The sequence below is a fragment of the Camellia sinensis genome, chromosome 9, assembly GCF_055761805.1.
Source record: "Camellia sinensis isolate YWXY chromosome 9, ASM5576180v1, whole genome shotgun sequence".
Classification (NCBI taxonomy): domain Eukaryota; kingdom Viridiplantae; phylum Streptophyta; class Magnoliopsida; order Ericales; family Theaceae; genus Camellia; species Camellia sinensis.
In genome coordinates, this window is record NC_138969.1 from 136285324 (window position 1) to 136293178 (window position 7855).

Consider the following 7855-nt stretch of genomic DNA (forward strand, 5'->3'; position numbering starts at 1 on the left):
TTTCATTAAATTTATTTTGTGGATATTGTTTTCATAGACTTGATATTTTTAGTTTAACACATTAACATGACACAGACCGAACATGGACCGAAAATAAAATGATATGATAACACAAAATAATAAACGAATTGGATTAATATTGAAATGATTATAATACAAACCCAAAATAACATGAGCCAATACAATACAATGCCAACCCTAATCAGAGCTATGTATTGGTTTATTTGGGCCCATAAAAATAGTTTTTTTAATTTTTATTTTTTGTCAACATAACGGTTGTGGAGCCCCAAAACATAGTTTTGTTTTTGGAGAATGAAACACATATAACATACATAAATCAACTAATTGCATTAGTTGCTAGTTTATGGGCTGGTTTGATTATATTCCTCCATACCTTAACTATACTAAGAGAAAATAAAAACTTGTTATAATATAATGAATAAAGATTGAGAGCTCTAATTTTGGAATTCTAAAGAGAGCTCTAGTGCTCTATCATTGTTGTAATATAATATATCATTAATAATTGATGCAACCTGCCATTCCATTTCCATCCCTTTTTGCTGAAGTAACCTTACCAAAACTTGACAGTTAGTTATAATAAGTTTACGTAATTTTCTCTTCACAGCCCATCGAATGGCCTCTAAACATGCCTTAGCTTCAGCCATTAAAGGAGATAGTGTTAAGTGAAGTACCAATGCTTCCTGGGCCACTAATTCATTGTGAGCATCAAAACAAATCCATGCTGCTCCAGCTACATCAGTAGCCTGTCGTCCACTATTTCTCTAAGAACCATCAATGACAAAAATCCACTGCTGCAATCCTCCATCTTGATCTACAACTTCCTGCAAAACACACTCATTAGCTTGTGCATCTAATTCCTTTGCGATGTTAAAGTAGTATGCAATTGGTCTTAATTTGATGCATTGCATAGCTGCACTAAAGCAAACATTTGCTGCCTCAATTGTGTCAGCAATCGACATCCTATTATGATTAAAAACATAGCTGTTACGCTGTAACCAAATGGCCCAAAGTAAGGCCACCGACTGAACAATAATTTCCTCATCTTGAACTTGCTTTATCCAACTATTGAACCACATGAAGAAGGATTCCGGTACTCCAGTATTGAAATCAAGCCCTAATGATGAACCCCTCCATACCCTTAGCTAAAACGAACAATTGAAAAACACATGTTCCAATGTTTCTACACTCAGTTGACACCTAGCACATATCACATTCACCCCCTATACCTCTCCTTCTAAGTTCCCACTGCACTGGTAATATGCAATGAAGACATTTCCAAATAAAAGCAGTATATTCGGATGGAATGTTAAGTAGCCACAACTTCTTCCACACTACTCCTTTAGATATGTTGTTTCTAAGTGAGGGATAATACCTAGCTAAAGCTTGCTTATAACCCGATTTAACTGTATATTCCCCACTCTTCATTGGGCTCCATACCAGTTTGTCCTCACGAGCATTACACGGAATGTGTATAGTTAGAATATTACCAACAGTGTTTTTTGGGAAAAAAAAAAGTCTAATCAAGTTGTACCTCCAACAATGATTTTCCTTATCAATAAAATGTTCCAAATGCATAGCTGGAAAGAGCTACGAAAGACCCCTACCTCCTAATGAATTGTTAATGGATGGGATCCACTGATCCTCCAAAGGATTAGTCTTGTTACCATCTCCAACTACCCATTGCAAACCTGAGACCAAAAATTCCTTACCCCATAAGATACTTCTCCAGCCCTAAGAGCCTTTCTTAGAATCCTGCATTGCTAGGAAATTCTAATGGGTACAATATTTGCCTATCAATACCTTAGCCAACAACGAATTGGGGTTCGACAACATTCGCCATGCTTGCAAAAGCAATGCCGGATTGAAACAAAACAAATCCCTAAACCCCAAACCACCCCACCTTTTAGGAAGGCACACCAGTTGCCAACGCTTCCAACAAATTCCACCTTGCTTATTTGAGTACCAAAGATATTTCTGAATTATAGCTGTGAGCTTACTAAGAAAGGACAGTGGCATCTTGAAGACCGACATCAAATACACAGGGATGAAATGAAGCAAATGATTAATAAACACATACCGCCTCGCAAAATTCAGAAGCCCCCACTTCCAACCTTGAAGTTTACCCTGCACCTTGTGAATAATAGACTTAAAAATATCCCCCTTTGATTTACCTGCAAATCCCAAGTTTGCACCCAGGTAAATGCCTGGTTTTGGCATTACCTTAACTCCAAACACCAAAACAAAAAAATCCTTATGGACTGAAGGCATATTTGGACTGGTATACAACTCCGCCTTATGAAAGTTAATACGCAGACCTGTTTTGAGCACAAAAGGCACTCAAAAACCATTGTAAACACCAAACCTCCTGCATTTTCAAATTCAGAAAAATGAAACAATCATCTGCAAAAAGCAAATGGGAAATCGGTGGTGACTGTCTACTAATCTTTGTGCCTTTACAAATCCCTTGATTACTAAGATGATCAAATCCTTCCGACAAAACTTGCATTTTCAACAAAAAAGAGATAAGGTTAAAGTGGGTCCCCTTGTTTAAGGCCTGCCTTGAGAATGAAAGATTCAGATTGTTGGCCATTGATTAGTAATGAAAAAGTTAGTGTCCAAACACATTGTGAAATTAACTGGACCTACACATCACTAAATCCCAGCCTACGCATAGTAGCCACTAGAAACTCCCAATTAACCCTATCATAAGCCTCGTTCATATCTAATTTCAGTCGAAATTCAGATTTTCGGCCTACTCGTTTGTGTTTGATATGTTCAATCAGCTCATGAACTTAAAGAATATTATCTGATATTAACCTTCTTGTCAAAAAAGCACTCTGATTACAAAGAATTAAATCTGGCAACACCACACGAAGCCGATCTGCCAGAACCTTGGCCCCAATTTTACACAAAACATTGCAAAGAGTAATAGGCCTATAATCATAAACGAGTAAAGGGTTTTTCTTTTTAGGGATTAAACATATAAATATTTCATTCAAATCCTTAAGTAAAAAACCCGAATTAAGAAAACTAAGTACTACATTAACCACGAATTGCCCCACATCCACCTAATACTTTTGATAAAAACCTGTTATAAACCTCAGGCCCCAGAGCCTTAACTTTACCCATTTGAAATAAAACCTGTTTTACCTCATCCGGTGAGAAAGATTCATCTAACACCTCTAAATGATTTGAATTTAGTCTACTTTTGACCGCACTCAAAATATTAAAATGGTTAGGAAAAGAACCTGATTCCTATAGATTAGCAATGGAGGAATCTACGCTTGAAAATAAACTTTTAAAATGCTTCACAAACACCCGTTGAATGTCTGCTGGCTCCGTAATTGCCACTTCATCTGGTCCCTAAATAGAACCGATATGATTTCCAGTCTTTCACCGTGAGGCCATTCAATGAAAAAACTTGGTATTTCGATCTCCCAACTTCATCCACTGCTGCTTAGACCGTTGAGCCCAGTAAACTTCCTGTTTTTGAAGAAGATCATCCAAATGCTTCTGAATTCCTTGCTCTTGGGCCACTGCCTCATCTTGTTGAATAACTAACTGAGCCTACTGGAGCTGGCAGCGGACATCCTCTATCTGACTTTGAAGGCTTCTAAAGGACAATGAATTCCAATTTTGTAAATGTTTTATCACAGCCAACTGCCTCTGATACATTGAGAATTGGCTAGAACCTTGAAAAGGCAATTGCCAAACCTTCTTTACTATGTCTTTGGTTGTGTCATCCAACAACCAAATCGCCTCAAAGCCTCTTCATTTTGGTCCTGTACCAATCCAACAGCATGTATCTAGCAATAAAGGGTTGTGACCCCGATCTGTAGATAGAAAGGGTAATTAGAGAAGCTCTATTAAACTCATAAAACCATCGGCATGAAGCTAACACACTATCAAGTCTTTCATATATTGCTTCCGCAAGCCTTCGATTGTTGCAAAATTAAATCATTGAACTCATTAACACCTGGGACAGGTCTAGTAGACTTACTCCGCTTCTCTGACCATCCTTGCACTTGATTTAGGTCCCCAATAATGACAAATGGTGCCTGTAACTCACTAATTTTAGCTTCCACCTCACTCTAAACCCACCACTGCCATACTACAGTGGGATGTTGTACAACAAAATTATAAACCATGCACCTTTAATATCCTCAATGACTTCCAGAATTAAAAAGCACTCCGAACAGTGAGCCACTCAAATGGCTTGAGTATCATCCCACCTTGCTCATAAACCGCCACTTCTTCCCCAACAATCCATTCCACATTCATTTTTGTACCCCATCAAATATCCATTTTTCTAAGATTGCTGAACCAATAACTTTGTCTCCATTAAAAAACATACATTTGGCCTATGCTTCTTGGTTAATTGTTGAGCTGCTCGAACTGTCAGGGGATGACCAAGACCCCTGTAGTTCCAGCTCATAAATATCTTCATGGCACATTAGGAGGTTGTTGTGGGATAACCTTCTGCAAACTCTCTTCTTTCTGGACAACAATTTGATCGATAGCCAAATCCATAATATGCCGTTTCCAACTCGACGTAAAACTTCTCTATTTCTTCCCAACTAAACAACTCATACTGATTCCCCTCTCTGCCCTCTGGCGAACTAACCTCTGAATCATAATTCAGAGGCTTGATGCTCAGCTGCTACTCCCATTATTTCAGCACCAAACCATCTCTTCCGACTTCTAATATGTCTTTTCCCCCTGTAAATGGCTTCGACTACCACGCCTCCCTTGCATGAACCCATCGTTCATCTCTTTGCTACACATAACCCCGTGTCCTAAGAATCTATGGGGATATATTTTTGAGTACCGACACGTGGCAAGGTGACGCCGACGTGTCAGTCGAGGTGCCACGTGTCAGGGCCATGACACCGAGGTGATCTCGGTTAAAGTCGAGGTTATCTCCGAAGATATCGGAGTCCGAGAAAAGCGGATAAGGGACAAGAGTCCTAGAATAAAGAGGAGACTTAGCCAAGATAAGGATAAAGCTCTTACGGAGTTTATCTTTATCTCTGAAGGAGTCCAAAGTAAGTACTGAACAGGAATCCATAGAAGTCAGGCTTCTATTGAGATTAGGATTGAGGTAACTATAAAAGAGAGGCACCCTCGTGGCTCTAAGGTACGCAATTTTATGCTTTGAGCATTGAGTTTAGCACTTGATTTATCTTTGAGAGATATACTGACTTGATCATCGGAGTGCCCCCGGGTGGACGAACCACCGCCGAAATCTTCTCTTTCTGTTGCAGGTCAGCCAGGTGCCATCTATTCTGCCGGTGCTCTCCAGCTGGATACTAAGCGGGCAGTGTGGTCAGAAAATCACTCACACAATTTGGCGTCGTCTGTGGGAACAAAAGTAGAATAGATGGCCAGTAACGGACAGAAGGAAAACATTGGAGACGACACTCCTACTGAGAGTGGGAGACCTATTGACCTTGATGGCGAAGGAGAAAGGTCAAATGCAGAAACTCATGAACAAACTCACGGAGTAAAAGACGTCAGCCAGACTGGCGATGTACCAAAGAAACCAAATCAAAATAGGTATTACAACGAGGACGACCTCCAAATTTGGAAGGATAGGTGCCTACGGAGGGACGAAGAGGTAAAAGAGATGGCAAACAAATTGGCAGACCTGCAGTCGATCGTCAATTTCATGATGCAAAATAACGTCATGCAGCCACCATTCCCGCTGCAGGACATGCCGATTCCAGCAGCCAATACCCAGAAAGGAGGGCAAAAAATAATCCCCGTAGCCCTTCAGCACAACAGAAACGAGAGATACTCTCACCGACCTTCTAGGGAGGACGGACGAAGAGAATCAAAAAGAGAAGAATCACGGAGGATGCATCGCACAAAGGAGGCAGACCCCAAAGGATATCGGCATGTTCAGGGGTAGACACTGTGCTTCGACACAACTCATGGAAAAAGATCGAAAAGGGCTCACCACGAGGCCGAGAGTAGTATATCGAAAAGACTGAAGTCGAAAGATAGCCGAGCTCCTGGGCGAAGCAAAGAAGACTTAAGAGATTACCTCAAGAGGAAGCAACAGAATGCCGAAGCCGAGGTAACCTCTCCAGATAAGCCGAGGACACCATTCTCAGTGGAATTAGATAGATTTGAGGCACCAAAGCGATTCAATATGCTGAGGTTTCAAATATACAATGGTAATTCAGACCCCAACTTCCACGTTGGACTATATCTGAATTCAATGGCCTTGTATAGCAGGAACGAGCCGTTGCTCTGCAAAGTGTTCCCCTCATCCTTCGGGGAGATTGCATTAGATTGGTTCCACAAAATATCAAAGGGAAGTGTGAAGACTTGGGAAGGCCTGGCCGAGATGTTTGTGGCCAGGTTTGTAACAAACAAGCTGCAGCCATTAAGGGTGGACGCATTGATGGCTCTAAAGATCAGCAAGGATAAAGGCCTTGGGGCCTATGCAAAAAGATACTATGAGGTATTCAATCGAATACCCGAATGTAACCAAGAGGTGGTAGTCGTATCTTTCAAGAACGACTTGAAAGACAACTGTCCACTACGAAAGTCTTTGGCAAAGACATTGCCAAAAAGTATGGAGAAGCTCATGGCGAGAATCAAGAAGTACGCCAGAGCCGAAGAAGACACGTCGGGAACCAGGGAGATAAAACAAGAGAAAGGAAACGGCTCGCCGAAGCGAGGCCGAGGTAACAATAGAACGAGCAGGCAAGGTAGAACTGAGAGCCACACAAGCAGTAACAACTGTGTTCCGAATCCCAATTCCCAAAGTCTTGGATCAAATTCAGAACCAATCCTATTTCAGAATGCCAGAGAGGACTCCAGGAGAGTTCATGGGAAGAAACATTGGCAGACATTGCGCCTACCACAATGAAGATGGGCATACAACTCAGGGTTGTAGAGCCCTGAAAACATATTTGGAAGACCTGGTGAGACAAGGACATCTGAGAGACCTTGTCGATGAGACCAGGACAAGGAAAGAACCGGCAAGGTTGCCTCAGGCACCAGCAGCCCCACCTCCCCAGCACAACAGCCGCAAGCAGGAGGACCTCGGGTAATCAACGTAATCCACTCGAAGGTCAACGAAAACGAAATCCGAGGAGAGACCCAGAAAGTGAAGCACTTGCAACATGTCTACCAAGTCGGGGAGAAAAGACATCGGGCAGAAGAGTGCCAGGGACCAATGATAACCTTTACTGAAGCTGACCTAGAGATGGTCCAACATCCGCATAATGATGCCTTGGTAGTATCCCTCCAGGTTGGGGAGTGCCAAGTGAAGCGCATCCTGATTGACCAAGGTAGCTCTTGTGACATCATGTGCGTCTGATGTTACAAGGAGCTCTGCCTTCACCTAGATGATATGGAACAATCCAATGGCCCAATGGTTCGGTTCAATGGAACTCCGACATGGCCACTAGGAACAGTAAGCTTGGAGGTGCAAGCAGGCACCAGGAAGATCAAGACAGAATTTACCATCATCGACATACCCTCTCCTTACAACATCATCTTGGGAAGACCATGGTTGCATGCAATGGGGGCAGTTCCCTCAACATTGCATCAACTATTACGATTCCCAACAGAGCATGGGATAGAGGAAGTCAGAGGTGACCAGCTGCAGGCGAAGAATTGCTCCATGGCAGCAATGAAATCTACATGCAGCATACAAGAGCCAGAAAAGGCAGAAATTGAAGATAAGGACATGGAAGTCCTAGAAGACGTCGGCAAGGAGCCAGCCGAGAAGAGCGAAGAGGCACTAAAGAAAATCCTCGTCCAGGATAGGGATGGAGAACGCTTCTTTCTTCTCGGCTCGGGCTTAGCCGAAAAAGAG

At 42.0% G+C, this 7855-nt stretch overlaps 1 long non-coding RNA gene across 1 annotated transcript; it reads right to left on the reverse strand.

The window, feature by feature from the left end:
- Positions 1-410: 410 nt before the first annotated feature.
- On the reverse strand, positions 411-3980 carry LOC114281493 (uncharacterized). Its single transcript, XR_014341208.1, has 2 exons — positions 3270-3980; positions 411-842 (listed from the first exon to the last, which is right to left on the reverse strand). It is a non-coding gene; the product is annotated as an uncharacterized LOC114281493 (long non-coding RNA).
- Between the last annotated feature and the right edge of the window lie 3875 nt (positions 3981-7855).